Raw genomic sequence first — 7,598 nt, forward strand, 5'->3', positions numbered from 1 at the left:
GTGGGGGACTAGGAAACAAGAGCCCCTCCCCCTAGCTGACCTCCAGGTGTGCCCCCACCTCCCACAGTGGAAACAGAACAAGAACACCCTGCTAGAAAGCAGCCAGCGTGTCACCACCGCCCTGCTGGCCCGATCAGAGATCAGCGTGGGTGACCGCCAGCTGCCGCCCTCTGCCGCCACCATGAACAATTGCTGCTTCCAGCAGCTGGACGAGGGCTATGATGAGGAATACGGTGGCTTCGCTGAGGCCCCCAAGTTTCCCACGCCGGGTCAGTGCCCCATGCCTGCCTTAGCCCAGGTTTTGGCCTTCTGATTCCTATGCTGGTCAGGGACCTACTGGCTCCTGGCCTCACCCGTAGCTTCCTGTCCTCCTGACTGGCAGTGACCTCCTTGCCCCTAGCCTGTCGGTAGCTATCGGTGAAGACCCGACTGCTGGTGTCAGCAGTGACCCTCTCATCTTAACCTAGATGATGACCTTCTGTCCCCTCACTTGGCAGTGACCCAGTGACCCTGGCTTGGCTAATGACATTCTGGGCTCTGGGGGGACAAGTAACTTACCGGTCCTCTGTGAGCCAATGGTAATCTGACCTCTGGCTTAGGCTATTACCTTCTGTCCTGTGGGTTGACTGTTGACCTCACAGCCTGTCCAGAGACTGCCTGTTGAGTGAACTCCCAGCCTCTGCCTGGCCCAAGGCCTCCTGACCACCCCGATCTCTGTCCCACTTTCCCATTCTCTCACCCGCATGTTCTTGGTGCCCCACAATGATCCTGAGCTTTCTGTTCTCCTACTGGCTCAGCCATCGACTGACTCAGGATGGCTCTCGGGCCCAGCAGATGGCCTTGCATACCCTGAAAATGATGGCTAACGGGGGCATCCGGGACCATGTGGGGCAGGTGACGGGCACTGGGTATTCCCTGGAGGGGCAGCAGGGAGCTGTGGGGTGGGGCAGAGGCTGGGACTGGCCTCCAGCTTTGTATCCGCACAGGGCTTTCACCACTACTCCACAGACTGCCAGTGGCACGTCCCTCACTTTGAGAAGATGCTCTATGACCAGGCACAGCTCGCTGTGGCCTATTCGCAGGCCTTCCAGGTGACCCCTGACCCCAGCCCAGAGAACAGGCATCTCACTCTGGCTGCCCCTCCCAAGGCCTTCCTGGTGACTGTGGCTCCTCTTAATCTGAATCCCCTGTTCCCTCCCATGTACCCACTACCCAGGCTTCCCTCCCCCACCTGCCTCAGAGAATGTTGCCGCCTTCCACCTGGGCCTCCCCAGTGACCTCTGTTCACAGTCTCCTTTCTTCCCTTTCTTAGATCTCTGGTGATGAATTCTACTCTGACGTGGCCAAAGGCATCCTGCAGTACGTGGCTCGGAGCCTGAGCCACCGGGTGTGTGTCCATGGTGGCAGGCGGGCCTGGCTGTGGGAGGGGTTGGGGCTCCACTGCCCTGTGGGCCGGGCCAGCCAACTCTCCCCTCCCCACAGTCCGGAGGCTTCTATAGCGCAGAAGATGCAGACTCGCCCCAGAGCGGGCATGTAGCCCAAAGAGGGCGCCTACTATGTGTGGACGGTCAAAGAGGTTTCAGCAGCTCCTCCGAGCCTGTGCTAGGTGCCACCGAGCCGCTGACCTCAGGCCAGCTCCTAATGAATGAAGCACTACGGCCTCACAGAGGCTGGTAACATCAGCCCCAGTCAGGTGAGGACTTCTGGGGTCACCTGACGGGCCCTGGTGCCTGCCAGGCGTGAGCTCGCAGACAAAGGCCATTCTCCTCAGGACCCCAAGGGGGAGCTGCGGGGTCAGAATGTGCTGACCGTCCGGTACTCGCTGGAGCTGACTGCTGCCCGCTTTGGCTTGGATGTGGAGGCCGTGAGGACCTTGCTCAATACAGGGCTGGAGAAGCTCTTCCAGGCCCGGAAGCATCGGCCCAAGCCGTACCTGGACAACAAGATGCTGGCTGCCTGGAATGGTGGGGCAGCATCTGAGACCGAGCCTCTGTAGGATCCCCCTTTACAAAGCCCCTGTCTGTCCAGCACCTGCTAAATGCTCACTCTCCCTTTATTAGCGTTATTATCTCAGTTGACAAAAGAGGCTTAAGGAGCTTAGTAGCCCGCCCAAGGTCACACACAAGGGCTGGAACCCCGCCGTCTGGTCCTGGAGCCCAAGATCTTAGGGATCACCCATCGGCTCCAGGGAGGAGTTGGGAGCCTGAGGTGATGGTGGCACATGCCTGGAGGTCCTGGCCAGTGTCTCACCACTATTTGTCTCTCCTGGCTCCAGGCTATGTTTCAGCTATGCCTGTGACTGGGGCTGTCCTGGGCCAAGACAGGCTGATCAACTATGCCACCAATGGTGCCAAGTTCCTGGAAGCGGCACATGTTTGATGTGGCCATGGGGCCACCTGATACGGACCTGCTACACCGGCTCTGGGGGACTGTGGAGCACAGGTTGGAGGCTGGGTAAGACCGGGAGGGCTCATCTCCCCACGCGTCCCCCAGCCTACCTCTGCCCTACTTCCCCTCCACGTGGACTCCAGTCCTGGCTCTTTCAGGTGCTTGCTGTGAGTTTGTAGCCTCCCTGGGCCCATTTACTCATCTGGGAAGTGGGCTGATGGCACCTGCCCAGAGGAGGGTTCATCTGGAGGGTTAAGTGAACAAATGCATGAAAGGGCCTCCTCTGGGAAAGGCCTCTCTCCTGGGGCTCTCCCCAGCCCTCCCCTAATGCCTGTCCCCCAGCAACCCACCCTGCTGGGGCTTCCTGGAGGACTACGCCTTCGTGGTGCGGGGCCTGCTGGACCTGTATGAGGCCTCACAGGAGAGTGCGTGGCTCGAGTGGGCTCTGCGGCTGCAGGACACACAGGACAAGCTCTTTTGGGACTCCCAGGGTGGCGGCTACTTCTGCAGTGAGGCTGAGCTGGGGGCTGGCCTGCCCCTGCGTCTGAAGGACGGTCAGTGGGGGTGCAGGGCTAGTCTGGGGTCCTGGGAGGTGTAAGTGCAGCGTGGGTGAAGAGCTGGTGTGGGCAGGAGCCCTCCTGGCTTGTGTCTCTGCTACTTATTAATGGTGTGATTTTGGCTGCTGTAATATTTCTGAATCTCAATTTCCTTTTTTTTAAATAGAGACAGAGTCTTGCTATGTTGCCCAGGCTGACCTTGAACTCCTGGGCTCAAGTGATCCTCCCACCTCGGCTTCCTGAAGTGCTGAGATTATAGGCGTGAACCACTACGCTCAGCGTGTTTTGTTCCTTCTTTTCTTTCTTTTTATTTTCTCTTTCTTTCTTTCTTTCTCTCTTTCTCTCTTTCTCTTTCTTTTTTCCTTTCCTTCCTTTCTTTCTCTCTTTCTTTCTCTTTTTTTTTTTGAAAGGGTCTCACTGTCACCCAGGCTGGAATGCAGTGGCATGATCTTGGCTCACAGCAACCTCCGCCTCCAGGGCTGTATCAATTCTCCCACCTCAGCCTCCTGAGTAGCTAGGGACTATAGGCATGCACCACCCATGCCTGGCTAATTTTTTTAAGATGGGATTTCTCCATGTTGCCCAGGCTGGTCTCAAACTACTGGGCTCAAGTGATCTGCCCACCTCGGCCTCCCAAAGTGCTGGGATTACAGGTGAGAGCCAACCATGCCTGGCCTGTTTCTTAATAAGTAAAATGGAGCTAACATTGGTACTACCTTACAGGGTTGATGTAAAGATGAATTTAGCTGTTCTGTAAACATGCTTAGCACAGTAACTGACACCCATGGATTCAGATATTGACCAAGGCTCACTTGGTCCCTGCCCTCATGAAGCTTACAGTATAGTAGGGGAGACAGCGAATATGCGGTAATAATGCAAAAACACATGCACAAATGTGTAGTTTAAAATTGTGGGTGAATGCCATGAAGAAGTAGGACGCTCTATGTGTACCTGCTCCCTATCACCCATGTGCCTTGTCTGTGGTTAAAGTTTCTTTCCCGAAACTCAGATTTTAGCTCCTCAAAGATCAGGACTTTCTGCCAGTGTTGTATCCCCAGGGTCTAGTGTGGTTCTGGCACATTGTAAGTGCTTAATAAATGTTAACTGAGTGAATGAAAGGGCCTTGGGAGAGAACCACAGAGGAGGCCCAACTCAGCCTAGGGAGAGATTAGAGGACACATGTGACAGGTGTCATTTAACCAAGGCCTGGAGGGAAAGGGGCCATGTGGCCATGGAGAAGCTGTGGAGAGAGTTCAGGCATAGGGAGCAGCGCATGACAGGCCTGGAGCGGGCAGCCTATATCCTGGAGGATAGGCAGGGCCCGCGTGTTCCAGGAGGGCACCGAGGAGAATGCTGAGGCAGGCAGGGATGGGATGGGCGGGGCCTTTTCTCTGTCCCATCCCCCAAGTGGCCCTGGATGCAGTCCTGGGCGGGGTCCTGGGACTCAGTGACCGCCCTTACCCCTACCCCCTGCCTCCCTGTGTGCTGCAGACCAGGATGGCGCAGAGCCCCAGCGCCAATTCTGTGTCAGCCCACAACCTGCTCCGGCTCCATGGCTTCACGGGCCACAAGGACTGGATGGACAAGTGTGTGTGCCTATTGACCGGCCTTCTCCGAGCGCATGCGCCGTGTCCCGGTGGCATTGCCCGAGATGGTCCGCGCCCTCTCAGCCCAGCAGCAGACCCTCAAGCAGGTAGGGGGTGAGGGCATCTGGGCTGGGACCTTCAGGTGGGGAGGAAGCTGGGGGCTGCGATGGCAGATGGGAACAGGGGGTGGGGGTTCCTGGGCTGTCCCCCGGAGCTCAGGTCTGTGTGTGTGGCAGGCGCGTGGAGGCGTCTGTCAGACAGGGAGGCAGAAGTTAACATGAGTCCGTGGTGGTTGATGAAGTGTTTCTCTGTACGTCGTGGTGTCAGTGTAATTGCTTCTGTCCGTACTGTGTTATTGGTGTGTGTGTACTTGTGGGTGTGTGTGTCCCTGGTGGTGTGTGTCTATGCACCTACCTTTGAGGGGGATGCTGGTGTGAGTGTTCGTCGTGTGTGTTTGTCTGTCTGCATGTGGATGCCCCATCTGCAGGTTTGCCTCTGTGTCTGCCTGCATGCGTGTGTGTCTGGTGTTTGTGTGTGTGGTATCTGCCTCTTTGTGGGCATCTACTGTGTGTGTGTGTGTGTGTGTGACTACTCTGTGTCTGTCTGGATGGGTCTCTGTGTGCTCTGGGTCTTCTGGGTGTGTGTCTCCCCGTGTTTGTATCTGTAACATTGTGTATACGTATGACATTTCCACTTCGGTATTCTCATGTGTGAGTGTGTGTGTGCTCCCACTTGCCAAGCATTAACTCATCCTGGCAGCTGAGATGAGTCCCTGTTCCTTCTTAGGGATATAGGGTGGGGTGGAGGGAGGATGGGGAAGCCCTGGTGGTCTAGGGCTCAGCCCTCCCTCCCCTGACACACCGGAGTGACCTTTCTATTCCGGTCAGATCGTGATCTGTGGAGACGCCAGGCCAAGGACACCAAGGCTCTGGTGCGGTGCGTCCACTCTGTCTACATTCCTAACAAGGTACCCGTCCCTGTGAGCCCAACCTGCCACCTCCCCAGAGCTGCCCCCTCCCATCCTCAGCTCCTCAACATCTCCTTGCCCTCGGAATGTTGGGAAGAGGGAACTTCCCAGTGGGCCTTGCCAATGGGCAGGTGACCCCACCCCAGCAGGTGACTCTCCCTGCTCTGCTGCTGCCCTAGGTGCTGATTCTGGCTGATGGGGACCCCTCGAGCTTCCTGTCCCGCCAGCTGCCTTTCCTGAGTACCCTCCCACGGTTGGAAGACCAGGCCACTGCATATGTGTGTGAGAATCAAGCCTGCTCAATGCCCATCACTGATCCCTGCGAATTACGAAAACTGCTACATCCATGACTGCCCCAACCCCCTTGGGCTGGGGCAGAAGGTGAAGCATCCCAACCTACTAGAGACTCAGGCCCTGCAGGGCCCTATAGAACCTGTGGCCATCCCTGAGCACCCCGCCACCAGGTGACCTCGGCCATACTCACTGCCCCTTGGGCACCCACTCACCCTAGAATAAACTTAACAGTGTCCCGTGGTAACCTGAGGGCCTCAGCTTTGCTTATGAGGGAGGGGCTTCAGGCTTCAGCCTGGGAAACAGCAGCTCAGGGCCGCTTCCTCTGGCAGCCCCCACCTGACCCCTCTGCCTTCTCCCATTTCTCCTTCATCTTCCAGGGGTCAGCAGACTGCCCCTTTCTCTTCCATGGTCATTGTAGCCTGAATGAATTTAGTCTCCTGAACTGAGGTCAGGGGACTAAAACCAAGTAAAGATGCCCAGGGGTGGGCATGGGAGTGTGGACTGGCCCAGGAGGGAGAAAGCCCAATCCTTGCCCTCAGAAAGAGGTTAAGAAGGGAACCTGCCCTCCCCTATCCATTGTCTCCTTGTGTTGAGCTGGAAAGGGGGCAGAGATGCTTTATATGAGCTTTTATATTTCACAGAATGGTGACTTTGCATATGCCCAGGTGCATTGTGGGAGCTGCTATTGTCATGACTAAGACATTTCTTTTGGGGTATCCATCTAGCCCCAGCCTCGAAAGGATGGAAGCAAGGCCTCCTTGCAGGAGGTCATGTTGTCCATTCGTCTGCTTTCATACAAGCTGGTCCAAAGAAAGAGTTCTCTTTCGTTTGGAACATCTGTTGGGTTGGAAGTCCTTCCCCAAATCTATCTGAATCCTTCTTGCTGCAGAGAAAGCCTTCCTGTGACCTCATCCTTTCCCCTAAATGTTGGGAAATGCTCCTGAATCCTATCCTTGACACATACATCTTCCCAGGCTCCAGAAACCCCATCTAGCTTCATTGGGTTGAGAGATGGGGACTGGGACACATGCTTTGGGAAGGGCAGGTGCAGAGTGATGGGGCTGACAGGGGTGGGGGAAGCAGGGGGAGGAGCTGTCCCTCTGAGGCCTTTGGGAATCAGCTGAGCCAGGCATCCTCAGCCCCCCAGCTAAGCAACACAGAGAGCCAAAAGAGGCTACTGGAGACAAGAAGGCCTTCATGGGGCCACTGCTTGTGGGGGATGTCAGCAGTGGGGAGGAGTGAAGCAGGAAGGAACCGGGAGACTGGATGGAGTTGCTCCCTTCACATGGTCACACATAGCCACACATGGTCACTGGGGCCAGAGTCAGCTCTGTCTGGGCAGCCAGGCCCTCAGTGCAAGCCACCGGCCCATCTGGAGGGGATTAGTGCTCCGGCCAACAAGGTCAGCTGGCCCCTTCCTAGCTGGAGCCCACTCAACCTTGCCAGGAAGTCAGAGAGCTGGACAAGTGGAGCCTGGCCTGGGGAGGTGGAAGGGAGGGAGGATGGAGCATGGTGAAGCACAGATGGCCTTTTTGGCAGCCCCAGCCCTGGCTTTGGAACAGGCTGGACAGTGTGCCAAGCCCTCTTGCCACTGTTGTCCCCGTTGACCCTCATGAATGAGTTGTGAGGCAGGTACCTTCAGCCTCGTATGGATAAATATTCGAGGCCCAGAGAGGGTAAGAGACCTGCCTGCGACCCCTCAGCACTTCTGGTTCTCTCTGGGGTCTTGAGGGTACAATAAAGACCCCTAAGGCTTCCTCTTCTCGAAGGAGGTCCAGGCGCAGCTGTGGGGGAGGGTGCCCTTGG

The 7,598-nt window shown here is 56.6% G+C and overlaps 1 pseudogene; it reads left to right on the top strand.

Moving 5' to 3' along the window:
* The first annotated feature begins 70 nt into the window (after positions 1–70).
* On the top strand, positions 71–5,982 carry LOC115833723 (annotated as a pseudogene).
* Positions 5,983–7,598: the final 1,616 nt, after the last annotated feature.

Source organism: Nomascus leucogenys, unplaced genomic scaffold (assembly GCF_006542625.1).
Source record: "Nomascus leucogenys isolate Asia unplaced genomic scaffold, Asia_NLE_v1 000152F_19866_qpd_obj, whole genome shotgun sequence".
In the NCBI taxonomy this organism is placed as follows: domain Eukaryota; kingdom Metazoa; phylum Chordata; class Mammalia; order Primates; family Hylobatidae; genus Nomascus; species Nomascus leucogenys.